The following is a 16086-nucleotide window of genomic DNA, read 5'->3' on the forward strand; positions in this document are numbered from 1 at the left end:
CTGCGAACCAGATCCATATCTGGTGTAAATCAGCATCATCCTGCTTCTCTCAGTGGAACTACACAACTTGGTATCTGTGGAGGATCTTGCCCATGAACTCTAAGCAGGCATTTTTGGTAGAGAGAAAATGGGTTTGTGTGTTTTGGGGAGAGAGATAGAAGGGGCAGCAAATGAAAAATCCTACCTAAACATTAAGGTGTTTATCTTCACTAACCTTTCTAACATGATAATTTTGGATTACTGTCCATTTCCAGGTGCTAGAAATTGGTCTGGAAAAAAAAAAAGGGGGTCTGAGTTGATGCTGTATGAAAGAACTCAATTAGTATCATCATTTTAAAAAAAACCAACGACTTTGTATAAACGTATCTCTGCACTCTCATTTCTGTCTATAACTGTTCATGCTAAGCACTTATTTCAAAAGTTGCTCCAAGTTTATTCAAGGATGCATTTAGTCAGATCTGCAATATTTGTCACTTGTTGGCCAAAACTGACATAAGGGATTTCAATGTGCTGCTTCTAACATGGTGACACTGCCTTTAATTTAGCATAAGTGATTATATATGTTGGACTGTCAAATCACTGTATGTAGCTTTTTGTGGTTGGGGACTTGTTTTATCTAAGAATTCTGCTGAACCTCTTCCAAACCAGAACTCTCATGTGTATAATTATATTGTATTTTCATTATATAAACTGTATTTTTAAGACTGAAAACATATGAAATGATTATGGGAACGTGCATTCTATACGACACCACCACGTAGTTGTGGGAAGAGAAGTTTATAACATAAACCAAATGTTGTCATTGATATACAGGTATAAGATGCATCCTGTGAAACTCTTATAGAATAGAAGGATCTGCAAATACATTCATTTGCACTTCAGGTTGAATGAAATTTATAGCAAACTTTACTTTGCAGTGAATAAACACCTCAGTGGTACTTAATGCGAGTAGATGTCAAATATTCATGGCTTGCTGTTGAACTTACAGCTGAGTTAGGTGCTTTCAAAATACCTTTCAAAGAGATACTTCTGCAAATGTTTATTGCTTCTTTAATGCATCTAATAGGTGTGAATATGTATATTTATGCTGTAATGTATTTTGTTTTTTTTTTTTTTGTCCTTAGTTTACTTTCATTGTCTTGTTGTAACCCTATGAGGATCTAACTCCAGTTCAAGTAGGTGCCCCAGAGACCAACCTTTTGAGAGATACACAATACAGCATTGATTATGTCCAATAGCAAGGTCTGGCTAAGAGATGTGAACTGTAAGTTCTGAGCAAATCATCAACACTATCATGTCAGCAGAATGTGCTTATTCATAGATTTATTTTTATTGATATCATTATCCTTGTAAAAGGCTGTCAAGCATTGTCCTTATGCTAAAGCAAACAAACAAAAAAAACACAGCAGAACTATAGCATCGTGTAGAAGTAAGCAGCTTACTGAGAATATGCTAATAGATATGTCCACAGAGTTCAATACTTGAATTCAGTTCTCCTTTTGCACCCATTAGCTATTGTCAGTGGTTTACATGTAAAACCATGACAGCTATTGCCCTAAATAAGCTGTCCATTATTCCTAATGCCTTTGGTATCTCTGTAGTGAGTAAACCTGGTACTTTTTTCCCTGTCTCAGTAATTTTAGTTTGATTAACAGTGATTCTTAAAAATAAAAAAATAAAAACAGTCCTCAAAGGGTGTAAGGAATCTACAGAGTATTTTGTGAAAGCAAATCATTTCATGTGTGTATATATATATACAAATACAGAGTTACATATGTTCACACATGCAGAAAACTAGAGAAAGCATCCATTATCAGAATGATCTGTGAGTCACCTCAGATAAATGCTGCTTCAAGGCAATCCTATGCAATAGGTTAATAAACAATGTCTTCAGTTTGTGGCAGGGAGTTTAAGCCTAGTCATTTATAAACTTAAAAAGTAGATCAAGGAATAGTTGTGATAACTTGCCTTATTTCCAGGCTGTGTGTGTGTGACTATTGTCATTTGTAGCTCCTGAGCAGCATGTTCATGTGAGTGCCAAGCCCTCTGCAGGGCTGGCAGCACAGGAGTCACTGATGTTACAGTGCTGCAAACCTGAGCAGAAAATCAGGGCCTGGGTCTAAAAAAAACCTCTTGTTATTATGATGTGTTGCTTGTAAGTTATCACAAACTTTTGATAAGGACAACAAATGCAGGATATCTGAGTCCAATTAAATGTTCTGAGTTGCCAAAGAAACCATCTGAAGGCAGCTTTGCAGACTCAATGCAGCAAATTCCTGTAGTGCATTCCAGAAGTCCCCAGGCTGAGTCACTCTGAGCTCGATTGCAGAGCTTGGAAGCTGATGAATCACTGTTGAGCAGTATGTATGTTTTTATAATCTTTGCTTTAAGTAATGTCCATTCAAGATCTAAGCTAATGACCATTGGATAAGGGTGCAGATGGAATGCGGTTTCTACATTTGGAAGCATGCTGTGATGAATCTGTTCCTTAAGTGTGTTTATGTTTGAGGGACTTTGCATGCGGGCTATCTCCTCAGTGGCATGTTAAATTCTGCTCTCCAAGGAGAAGAATGGAAGAGAGGTAGAAAGGGGGAGGAGAAGAATCCAAAAAGGTGGAAAAGCTGTGAAATGCATTCCCTAAGAAGCACAGAAGTTGTTTTTTTTTGTTGTTGTTTTTTTTTTTTTTTTTGTGCAAGGTTTGAAGCGTCTTTCTCATTCAAGGGAACTCTAACTCGCCACAAATTATTAGTCTTGAGGGTCTGAATCTGCAGAACAAGTCATTGTTTTCAGTATCTCCATGATGAATGCTGTTTGTTTGTACACTGTGTTCAAACACTGGAATGATTCAAATGTTTGTAGACTTTTGCTGTGATTCTAAGCTTTATTAATTTTACACAGTCTCCTTCCTTCTTTCTGCATCTCCATACGTGTGCTTTATTTCAGTATTTCAGCGTGGCATTTAGGCACAGCTCCCATCACAGGCATACTTCCACTGAAGATGACTCATTCGTTTGTGGTGGTCTGCAGACCCACTTCTGCAGCTTCTTATAATTTGTAGAATCATTAAGATTGGAGAAGACCTCTAAGATCCTCTTGTCCAACCACCCACATGCCATGAATACTGCCCACTAAATCATGTCCCTAAAAGCATAGAGAGTTTAGTTCCTAAAGCACGGAGAGACTCGAGCTGGTAATACAGTGATTGGTCTGAAGGATTAGCCTCGGCTTTCCTCCCAAAGTAATGTAAACAAATTGCCCACTCCTGAAATAACTCGTGAGATACCTTTCCCCTTCCTCTCACTGAAGGCTTCCTGATTTTGGCAGGGATGTTTCAGAAATAGCTAGTACAATGATGTTTCCATTCTGAAAGAGGAAGCGCTGGGTGGGAGGAGTTAGGAGCGGAACAGAGGAAGCGAAGCTGTTTCATCCCATCTCAGGCTGAACTTTCACAGCAAATAGGTGGGAGCGCATGTGGGTGCTGAGCCACCAGAACCCACCCTCGCCCGGCACGAGGCCAAATGTGAGCACACACAAGGCATGGCATGCGTGGCCCCTCGCATGGCTCAGCACAGCTGATGCTGACAGCTCGGCACTGCTGAGCAGAGTGAATGAGGCGAGGTCAGGAGGAAGGCAGCAGCGGGCTCCCCTCCCTGTGTTGTACGTGAAAGGTGCTGCCGGGATGGCTCGCCACTGCGGCATTGTGTGCAGCAGTCATGCTGGAGAAGCTGCTCTGTCACATGTTTGTCAGCCAGCCAAGATTTTAATTCTGAACTTTTCCATGAAACCAATAGCTATATTCTCTGGCTCTGGCCCGCTCTAGTGCTTGGCCAGGGCTATGGGAATGAAATGTCAAAGCAGCCTGTCTATGAATTGAGATTGCTTTCATGCGTCTCCACCTGCTGGCTGGCATTTCACTAATTGCAGTAGCCTGTAGGGATGACAGCGGACTTTTTTGAAGACTAGGGCTTATGTGGGAAGCGTAATTCAGTTCTATGAGAAGGCAAACAAATGAGCGGGATCAGAGAGATTATTTTCTAACTTGACAAGGAGTGCTGTCCTGTATCGCAGGTAGAAGGCCACTGAGGCTTTCAAGCTGCGCTTTTGAGCTTCTGAAGCCTCAGCTGAAAGATAAGCACTAAGAAGGATTTTTGGAAGGAACTCACCGAGTGTGAAGACATTAACATATTATTTTACGACTAAAACCAGATGCTGAGGATGCTAACGTGTTCTCATTGACACAGTGGAAGAGGGAAATACTTATTAATATCTGGAAGCATGAGTGTTCTGGGGCCCGCAGCCTAGTTTCTGTGTGGTTAGGAAAGCAGTTACTTAGCAAATGTGGGCAAGCAGCTGTTTCAAATGGAAACGAATAGAAATGATTAATGACTTCTATGCTTTAAAGAAATGAATCCACAGGATTTCTTTCTTCTACTGTGCTGTCCCACTTGGCCATTTCTGTCATGTGCTCTGGGACTTTCTTTGGAAGTTTTCAATGGTTTGTTTTGAACTACTCTTTAGAAACTTACTGGACCAGATCTGGAGCCAGACAGATGCCAGCTGTGGATCTGATCCATTTGCACGTACATTCACAGGCTCAGAGCACAGATTACGAACACTTGATATTCCATGAACTTTGCACCACGTCCGCAATAGAATATCTTGCTCTCAGATACTGCGGTGATGGGTGCAGTATTAAATCCTATTTAGAGAAGAATTTCCCTTTTTTTTTTTTTTTTTTTTTTCTTAGCTGTGCTTTATTTGCGCTGTATTTGACAATGTGGAAGGCAAGAGGCATTCTCAGGATCTGAAACAATGCAGGGAATAAACCCTTTCTCTGAGAATAATGTCAGATGTCAATACTGATTATTGATATTTTACCATCTTCTGTACTCCCAGTAATGGCTTGTTTCATTCTGCCAAACTGCTCTGTCATCTGTTTCTTGTGTATGCTTTCATTTAGCTCCTTAGTCTTGCATGTACAGCATCAGAAGGTGGAAGGTAGAAAAGGTTAAAAAGAAGATGAGGAAGAGAAAGAGGAACATGGAGAAAAGAAAAAGGAAGGCTATACGAAATATGGATATTTTCACTGAGTTGTTCACAGTGAATCATCCAGCCAATGTTGTTGAAGCAGTTCTTACTGGGGACAATCCCATTGTCCCGAGAGTTGACTGTATGGAATTATTTTCAGTATACTTCTGTGCCTGATTTGATCCACTGAAGGTTCTGTTCCCCTATTTTTGAATTATGTGTTGAGAATGCCAGAGCATGAAATACAAATACTTTTTTTTATTCCAAGGTATTCCTCCACTTCAAAAGTGTTGTTCTGTATTACTAAGCTTTGGGAACAGGATTTTAACTATAGAAAGCGGTGAAGGTACCCATTGCATATATGTGTGTAATTAAGCACCATTAAGCATATTTATTCCATGGCTAGACAAGCAATGTTCTTGGCAGTTCAGTATACTTGGTTATTGTTAGCACTACACATCTGACTGAATTAGCTAGCTGCGTGAACTCAAAGTATCAAGTAATTTAGAAGGTGTATGAGTTCAATACATTCTGAATGCATCTAATACCTTGGCTAAACACAGGCACCGACCTAGAAAAAGTTCTCATAGATCACTTTAAGACACAGCAGGACTGGAAGATGATATTTCCTTGTCTGCAAGTATATCTCTCTCAAGCCATCGTTTCAACACAGGAAGTTATCTGCTACCTGGGGTAACAATGTGCGCTCGAGCACAATTGGTCTGCTGTCTGATGACATTTAAGAATTAGCTACACAAGGATTTCTTACAGCACTGTCAAAGAAGTTCAACTGATCATTTTAACTAAGCTTATTTAAAATTCCTGAATGCTCTGAAGCAAAATGAAAGTAACTTTTGCACATTTGCACTGCATGCTTCATTTACATCAGTTATTTCCAGTCTAGGAGTGAAGACTCAAATGAGTAGTGCTTCTTTCTGTGTGTCTCTCTCTAGATGTTTGCCAGGTGGACAGCTGAACTAGCACTGATGCCATTCAAAGCTAACACAAGGATGAGCTTTATACGTGTTGGTACACAAAATTGCACGTAAAGTGGGATTCAGACCTATCTTCAGTCAGCGTCACAGAAAGCAGAAGCTGGTCCAATAGCCTGAATCTTCTCTCAGAGGCTATTTTTGAGACTGCTATCACTCAGGCAGGAAGTACAATTGTGTATATGAGCGTGTGTATTTCTGTGCTGCTGAACACCATGTGAGGAACGGGCCTATTTTTTCAACTTGATTCTTATTCTTCTTTTTTAACTGCAAAATACTTCCTGAAAACCTCTCCCTGGTAACCTTTGATGGTACAGCAACAAGCTTGGTGATTTTATTCCTACCTGGACCACCTAGTTGATGTGCATACGGATGACTTTTGGCCTCTCTTGTGTTTTCTGAGTCTTTTTAGTTTTCAGACCTGTGCATCACTTAAGTATTCAGTATCTTCTACTGTCTCAGTTAACACAACGCTTGACTGTCATATCAGAACCTCTTTCAAGTGTCCCCAGTGAAAGGTATCCTTGTACTGTGGTGCAGTATTTCTACATGAAGAGGCATATATGGGAGGGGAAAAAAAAGCTGTGAAACTTCATATAGTTTTCTAAAGTGTGTTGCTGCTAAGCAATGTGTGAGGCAGGTGAAGAGTCCTTTGTACCATTTGCAACTAAGTCATATACCAGTTGGTGTTCTTGGGCCTTACAATTGCACTCCAAATGAAGAAATAGTGATTATGAACATTTTCCTACAAATATTCTTATCAGTGTTTCTGTTTTGGTAAGAGAATTATTGCCTGCAAATCCTTTGCCAGTCTCTGAGTATAATGATGAATAATTATGATGGGAAAGTAAGTCAGTGGGAAACTGATTATCTGAGAGGCAATTCAGAAGTGTCTGGTGAGCTGTGCATTAGCCTGATAGAGATTGTGCCGAACTGTTTGAAAGATTATGAAAATGAAGCAGGAAAGTGGGCGAGCTAGGTAGAAAAAAAAAAAACAGCATAAAGTTGTCTCACAGTTAGTGTGCTGTTTGTGATATTAATGTAAAAGATGCCTGACAGGACAGCCAGCGGTGTGCATCTCTGCAGCATGACTGGAAGGCCAGTTTAGGCAGGTGGCTTTGAGGTGACTGCTTGCAGTGAAACCTCACCTAGGGCAGGAGCGGTTCCTGTCTCACATGGGCAACCAAGGAGCAGAAGGAGGCAAACCCCCTTTTGCAAGTTCTGTCTCAGAGCGTTCTCTCTCTGTGTTCTGCAAGCTGGGGCTAGCAAGCAGCGGGGCGGAAGCAAGCCATACTCTAGCAGCACAAATACTGAAGTTACTTCTTCGGCTGGAACAAGGAGGAACCATGGAAGGAATTGCAGCTCTCTGAGTCACACTTCCTCCTTGGAGTTTCTCTTGGAGTAGTGCAGCTCTGCACCATGCTGGAGGCTGACATTGGAGCTGCGTTGGTCCATCCTCTCTCCCGCAAAGTGACAGGGAGAGAGAATGAGAGGAAGGAGGAAGACAGCGAGGCAGTGGATTATCATACCCTCAGATCTCCCGATTGCAGCTCTAAATATAGCCAAACAAGTAAAAATCTGCTTTTGGAAGCAGTACAACTATGTGGCTCCCAACCCTTCAAATAACATGCATGCGAAAGGCAGCCAGTCCCCTCCCGACCAAGATGCTGGATGGGGAGCCATGCTAAGCACATTCTGATCTCCAGCCAGAAAGCAAAAAAATTCCCAACTGCCACACCTACCAGGGTGTGACCAGAGACTATCAACTAGTTTATATTTGCACTTTGATACACAGCACAGGCTTAACATCGTACGGTGTATCCCTGGAAAAAAATAGCAACAAGTTTCAACACAGAAATTCTGTTAGATCGGGAGGCCAGAATAAATAAAAGCCAACGAGTTGTAGAATGACTCGAGGTAGAGTAAAAGATCTCATCTCAAAAATAACACCAAGGCAGTATGCTGCAGATGAAACACATAATGAAAAAACATTCCAAACTTCTCATTTGAGAAAAGATTACAAATAAAATACGCTTGGGCATGCCAAACGTAAATTCTTTGATATGGAAATGCAGTAATGGTTAAACGAAATGGGCTGAAAATCTATTTATCAACAGCCTGTAATGCTTTGTTGGATCGTCCCATGAGAAAAGCAAATAAGGAGTAGTAGAAGAACATACAGACACTGTTAAAAGGCTTACGTACCTCCCGCCTTCGTACCTTGAGACACAGGTCCTTCACCTTAACTGGAGATACCTATTTAAATGCTGGAATGAGGGCAGGATCTGAGATGCATAGCCTGAAACCAGCTTTTCAGAAGGGCCCAAATGTTCCTGGCTTGAGGTGTCTGAAAGGAGCCTACTCTCTGGAGGCTGACAGGGAGTGTGGGCACTGGCACGCTGGGTGGCACCTGCAGGGGCATCTCTGCTACCCCCACAAAGGCTGCTCTTGGTGAAGAGCTGGGCCACAGCACAACACTGCTGGCTGAAGGTGGTACTGTTCCATTTGCCTGCCTCGCTTCTCTCTTCGTTTACAGCTTTCTTTTGCCAGTGGGCAGTAAGTCATTACCGAGCCCTACATATGAATCACGAGTGCCGTGGAAATTAAACTCCCTGACCTGCTCACGTTTTTCCTTTGATGTCAGTCTGAATAGGCATTTTTGACTGAAGCATAGCTTTAATTTTGAGAGCTGGCAAGACAATCACAACCTTCTCTGCAAGGAAGTTCTCCGAAGAAGTCTTTGTTGTTCCTCCTGAATTACTTTCGTAGAGACAGAGCGTCGGCATGCAGTGCTGCGGAGGGCCCAGAGCATGCTTCCACCATCCACAGGTGCAAGAGACACAAAAACAGCTACTGGGCCATACCCCAGATGCGAAGGGACTAGCTGTGGTGTTGGGGACCAAAAGCTGTGCCCTGTGGGGAGCAGTGAAGTGGAGACTTCCCAACCTGCAAGAGCTGAGTGCTGGAGGTGTGTGGTGAGCCATACTATCGTTTGAGTTGGAAGGGACGTTTAAAGTCAACTAGTCCATCTCCCCTGCAATAACAGAGACACCTGCAGCTAGATTAGGGTGCTTGGAGCCCCATCCAGCTCTGTCCAGCCTCTGTGAGATGAGCTGGCCAGGGGCAAAGCAGCATGGCTCTGATATAGGGGTGCTGCTGTTTCAGAGGCAGGGGTTTCACATTCCCCAACAGGCTAGGTAATGTGCAAGGCATCCAATATTAAATTTCCTTCTGAAATCATACAATGTTTTGATGAAGCACTGCAGAGACATCTGTTTTCAGATCGATGGTTTCCCATCTTACTGTTGCTGACCTGTTTAAAATAATAAAAACAGAAAGCTTTCCAAGATGGATGACACCAGGGCCAGGGATCAAAACCTCACTTGTGTTTCTAAAGGCTCTTTCCATGCTTACAAGCCTGGTTCTTGCATTCATCAAACACAGAGGACTCTTTTTTTTTTTCATCCTCTCAGCCAGGAAACTTTAGAAAGGAAGATGTCCAGGCCACCAATGCCACTAGTCTTTTTCATTGCCTTACAGTATGGCTCTGAAAACTGCAAGGTTTCAGGTAAACAAATATTCCAGAACTATAAAATAAGAATTAAAACTGTACACCCATGCTATTTAAAGAAAGATTTTCTTTCAGGCGTGCGGCTATATTTGGGAAAAATAATTGTTTTATACGCTGATCTGCAATTTGTCCATTAGGCTTTTTCCTAGAACATTCAACCTGGCAAAGAAGCAGAAAACAATTTTTTGGCTGGGAAGATGGCACAGAGGTTGACTTGTTGGAGCTTCGGGCAGCTTCAAGGACTCACAGAAAGTCATATTTAATAGCTAAACTGCTGGAAAAATAAATTTTCATTGCTGATTCATTACACTAACTCCACAGTCAAGATTACAAGAAGAACAGACCATTTATTTTGGGCCAAAATTTCAAACCTTCTCAAATCCAGAAGTATAGCTGATTGACTGCAGAGTGTATCTGTCAAAGCCTGGTACACGAATTTGAGGTTCTTTGGTGAAGGTGTAGGAATAGCACTTTAAAACCTCATGATTTTCAGTCTTGTTATGAGATTTGCTTTCAGCAGATAAAAAGAAACATTGAGAACTGTCCGCTAGTCACATCGCTGCGCTGCTTTGTGTTGGAGGAGGGAAAGGCCAGAGCTTTAGAACTGTGATGCTGGATGATGTCACTGTGGGAGGTCTCTAAAACCAGAGTCAAGTCACCACACACCGGCCACACTGTATTTCTGTGAATGTCTAAACTTTTTTTCTTCAGCAGGCAGGAGCCAGCAAGCAGCACAATTTCTGCTTTGATGATTTTATTTCCTATATGTGCAAGTATGTGGTGTAAACAGGGAATGCTGATGGTGACAACAGTAGCTTAGTTATTGAAGACAAAGCATTTGCTAGAGAAGTAAGTTTTTGAGGCTTATTTCCAAGAGATGAGGCTACACTGGACAGCTACTTTAGCCTGAAAGAACAGGCTATTTCTGGATATATATAACACATTTTCTTCCTTTGTCATTATATTCTAAAGGTTTTCTCTATGTAGCTGATTTCCATTAGTGCAAAAAGGAAGTCTGATGTACTTCTAGGTTTGAGGAAGGACATGCGAACTCAATCAGTTGAAAGCAGCCAACAGAAACTGGATGTTCATGGACACGTAAGCTTGAGGCTTTGAATTTTTGTGAGTGAGACATCATTCATCATTGCAGAATGGCTGTGTTTCACACAGGTGAGATGCATGGAGACGGGGGAAATCAAAAGCTCTAGCTATGACATGCTGCGCTGCATTTGAAAAAGAATGAATGCAATGTAGAGGAACAGGAGTCCAGAACTGTCCCATGTATGAGAAGTCAACTAGTAAAAGACATTGTGCTAGGGAATAAATTGGGTACCCGCCTTCTCTCTTTGCTTCTGAGTCCTGCCAAATAATTCTTACACAGTGTTGGGCAAGATGATTCAGTTTTTCTAGGTCTGTTTCTGTAACACAGATGGTAAAGAATGATTTTGTTCTCTATCCCTTTTCCTCTATACGGACACCAAGCTGTTTAAGGCTGGGCTGTGTCTTCACTGGATGTGCATGCAGCGCTTAGTGCAGATGGCTCTCAGTCTCAAATGTGGCCTCTAGGCACAAGGGTATTACAAAAATAATTAGCTGAGAAGGTGTATTTATTTAGTTAATTGTACTAACTTCAGACAGGATATTGTACCTAATTTTAGCTTAGTGTAACTCAGTTCACATTCATTAATTGGTCTGCTCTTTCCCAGCCTCTTGCTTGTGACAATATTGGTTCACAAGCAGGATGTCAACATGCACGTGGTCTTCTCTATTGTTGTGGGATTTTTTTTTTTCCCTGTGAAATGAGCAGGTGAGGATTCCTTACTGCCTGGAAGTTAACTGACTTAGAGCATATCTTAAATATGTGCAATTCCTCTCTGCCTGTGGAGATGCTGAAGGACTTAATACAACTAAACAACTAGGAAGAACTCCTAATTGCTAAGAGGTGTGTTGAATACCTGCTGAATCCCCTTCACAGAGGCATCCTCCTGTGCCTCACTATCATGATGTCTTCATCTTACTTTCACAGAATCACATTTTATTTTCCTGGAGAAAATCATATGAAAATACAAAGCAATGATTCAGCAACCAAGCAAAATGAAGCCAAGCAAAATTATTTATTTGACCATGAAATGTATGAGGACCCTTCCTATGTCTCCTGAGTGTTTTCTCTCAATTCCTGAGCATCCTCAGCCTAGGTTGTGTTTTCACATCTTAAGATGTACTTAGCACCTCACAGTTTTCACTTCTGTGACATATGGGTGTATACTCTGTTTAGTTCAGAATGATCTCAAGAATGCTTGATTGTCATTTGGTGCTAAATAGCTTTCCAGAAAGCTGTCTGGTATGCTGGAAGTCTAAGGAAATTCATATTTTGAGAGCACGTTATCATGTTTAACTGAAGATCAATCATGTGGTTCCTAGTAGCATCCCAGTTTCTTGTTAAGGTTACTTTTTCTTTTTAAAAAAGAATTCAATGAATTTTCCTCTCCAAGTGCTCAGCAACCTAAACCTTACATAGAGACATCAGAAGTCTTTAATGCAGGTTTTCAGAGTAAATGAAACCTTTTTTTCAGTGTGGTTGCCTTTGTAATAACAGTCTTCTTATTTGTTGGATACTTATGTAACGTAAGATGAAAAGACATTTTATAGCCTTCTGGCAAGAGGACTTAAAATTAACAGCATACCTGTGGCTGCCCTAAGCCAGGGAGGGAGTCATTTTCAGGCCATGGGAAAACTGCAGTTTTGCATCCTTCACTTCTTCTGACCTACTGGTATTCAGTATTTCCATAGGCTTGTTTTTCATGAAAGCATCATCGTGCACACAAAGAAAAACTAAGTAATTGATCCTGATGAAAGAACAGAGGCCGAGGTGGTATGGGATAACTGTCACCCACTAACATCTCCCCAAAGAATGTGGTGGTTTAACTTATTCTCTCATTTCATGTTTTCATGCCTGCCTGAGCCCTGGTGTCGCACGCGGCCGGCTGTCTCTGTGCAGGAGCCACGAGGCCAATTTGCTCTGGCAACAACTAACCCAAGGCGATGTGGTGCCCGCTCCAGCCTGAATCGCAGCCTGCAGAGCTCCGTGGCCATGTCCTGCAGCAGTCCTGGGCAGGCAGCCTCTGCCAACCCTAGGTAGGGTGTTTTGTTTTGCAAAACAGTTGATGGCTTTCACGTTTCCTCCCTGTCGATACGCAAAAAGGAAAACCACAAAACGATAGCGATCTGGGGGTTGGTCTCACCCATACCGGGCTGGCGGCTGTGCCATCCTACTGAGTTTGGCTGAGCTGCCCCACCACTCTTTGGGCTGGGCCTTCAAGCAGATGTGAACTTGATCAGCATCAAGCCCAATCTTTTTCATGCTCATTCTTGCTGTGAATATTTGTTTTCCCTTGAACGTTTCCATCTGGAACCTGACTACCTCTTTGCAAAGCTTTGTTATTCGAAATTAATCTGACAATTGTTTTCAAAAAGATAATTGCTCTCCATCAGAAGTGCAGAATGCTGCTAATCCCCAAAGAAGCTCACCGATCGTTTCCTCCTCACGGTGTAAGCATATCACCTCATCTGTGTCCCAGGGCTTCTCAGAGCTCACGTGGCAGCTCGTGGGCGCAACCAGGCCGTGGCTCTTTTCGCCCCTGCCTGCACTGGGAAAGGATGTGCAGCAGCAGCACACAGATGGGGCAGCTTATGTGGGAGACATGTCAGGCCCTCAGCTGCAAGCCTGCCTGGAAGAACAGCCCTGCCCCCCTAAAAGCCCCGTGAGATCTGCCATGGTCTCAGCTGCATGGCTCAAGGAAGTACGCTGCTAACTGGTGTGTTGCTTCTGCTGGGGCTCAGGCGGACTAATGCCAGCGCTCCCACGCCAGGTAAACTAGTGCTCCTTTGCTTCTTCAGACTGTCAGAGCCTTTTCTCTCAGCAGCAACAATTACCAACAGCACTGGAGATGGCAGTGTATTAGATCTGAGAATGACTCATCACTGAACCAGCCCTGTCAAGCAAGATAAATACAATTTAGTTGTTAGCTAATCTATTTTTGTTTGTGTTCTCAATTCACCCAGGACAATGATTACATTGCAGTCTATCATGCTAGCATTAAGGATATTTTGCTACAACGTGCTTAGCTTTGTAAAGCAAGCGTTTAAGAATACAATAGCTGTATTTGTCTGTCAATATTACTTCACTGCTGACATACTGCACGTCAGGTTTCTATGGCATGACAAGGACCTGCGCAGTAAACTATTTTGGATCTGGAGTAGTTAAGTTGTGCAAAGGCACCACTTAATTCACCAGCATTGAAGTACCGAGAAATTTCACCTCACATATACTTCTGCTATCTATCATCTGCCAGTTTGTCCTTCCTTCACCTCTACAACTAAAACCTGTGGTTTAATATCGCATTGAATCAGCTTTGGACTTGGTCACAGTGTGACCAGAGAAGAAAAGCTGACAGGATGCTTTGAGAGGGCTTGTAGGATGCTTTGGCACTTCCAAGCTGAGCTTTATCAGTGCCCAGATCAGCTCTCAAGGTGCTCAGTGCCTCCCAAACTCTGCTCCTGAAACAATCCAGCCTTTGATATGGCTTTGCATTCAAGTTATTTATTTTCATTGTATTTCCTCTCCCTTTGTTTTTGTTTTTGTTTAGCACTTACTTAGCCCTTGGGAAAGCTATTTATGGAAATTTCAGATTTTCATGATAAAGAAAGTGTTTCGCAATTAGAACTGGAGGAAACCATTGATCCCGATAACAGGGTGAGAAACTTTCTCACTTGCAAGGGTGGCGAATCCATTAGCAATTGCCAAACTCCGCCAAACAGCAAATGAGCAAAGATGCACGTTGAGAAGGAGGTGAAAAGCATAGTAAAAAATGCCGGTTTTCTCTTTTTGACTTTCTTGCCAGTTGGCGCACCGGAGAGGACATTTGCCAGCTGTCGTATCTGAAGAAAGACTTAACTGAAAGATCTCGCTACACTCACGATCAAGTCTTTTTTTTCCCCCTCAGAATCAGCCAGATAACTGATCATTTTGTGCTCAGTGAGAAAACTTGTGGCTTTGCAACGTTTCATCGGGCGCAGTCAATAACCAACATTTCTGCTGCTGAAGGGTCTCAAACAAAAATATTCGGAATAAACTTTCAGTACTTTGGAACACAGGCAGTTGTGGACATCTTTCAGGAGAGGCAATAAACACAGGCTAACTGTCCATTGTTGCGTTTGTCTTCTGCTGTGGTCCTTGAGGTTGCTTCTTGTATTTCCAGTGATTGTGAGACATTCTTGCAGAGCCTACTGGTTAATCGTGATACATTAAACAAGCTGCAAAGTGCTGTGGGAAACCACTGCAAAGATACTTAACAGACTGATACACCACGCTATGCTGTAACCTCTTTCCATCTGATAGTGCCGTCGTTTTGAATGGGCTGTGTGGGAGGCAGCCTGTTGCCCCGACCTGAGCTCATGCCGCGTTTCTCAGGCAGATGCTTCTGTCTCCCCGATGTAACCTGCAGGCTAGACAAGGCTCATGGGAAGAAAACGTGTGAAGTAATTTCCATTCCCCCTCTTCCAAGTATGTAACACCGTTGTATTGCTTGTCGGGTACGTTTTCAGACAATAGTTTTATTTTTCTTGTCTATAACATCAGGTATTGTTATCACTATCATTACTATTATTATGTATTATTTAAACCAGTCTGAAACTGCATACCCATATTGCAATTGCATCTGAAACACTTAGCTGAGATGAGATAACCACCATGCGTGAGGCTCAGCCAGCTGGAGCAAGGGGGCAGAGGACTTCCAAAGAAGAGCTGGGATGGTGCATGCAAAGGGCATGTTAAATGTGTTGGCTTCCCTTGCTGGAAGAGCGGGAAAGATCCGACCTGAGGCCAGGACCCAGCTTTCTGGGTGCGAAGAAGCACAGGAGCACCATTGCCAGCGTCTGAGTGGCATTTCCAGTCGAGTTCCTAGGCTGCGTGGCTGAAGACACGCATACTAAACTTGACCCCAAAGTGGTGTAACAGACCTGTGGCCTCATCCTTATCCAACTCCAATGCCTGTCTGCACTTGAACTAAATGTTAAAAAGTGGCGTTTCCTGAGAGCATTGTGAGGAGCCTTAAGGGCTGGCATGCAGTCAGAGCCAAGAGCTGGCCTGGCCGCTTTACTCCTTATCTCCAGACTGATAGCATCAAAGGTCCCTGGTCAGCCTGTTCTGGCTGGGGGCTGGCTCTTGCCAGGCAGAGAATGACTTATGAAAATATTTCAGCTTAGATTTCAGGTGGATTTCAGCACTGATGCACTCACTACAGCAGCATCCCAGTTACTGAGGACTGGATCCATTGTAGGATTTAGATATGTGAAGAACAAATGCCTCAGGAGGAAAGTGTCCGTAAACCACTGATGACAGCTGCCCAGGCTGCATCAGCAGCTTTCTGTGAAAGTTCCCACAAGGGTACGAGATCTCCAGGGAAACCTGTGCAACAAGTCCAGGGTAAAGGAAAG

This window comes from Tetrao urogallus (genome assembly GCF_951394365.1).
Source record: "Tetrao urogallus genome assembly, chromosome: 6".
In the NCBI taxonomy this organism is placed as follows: domain Eukaryota; kingdom Metazoa; phylum Chordata; class Aves; order Galliformes; family Phasianidae; genus Tetrao; species Tetrao urogallus.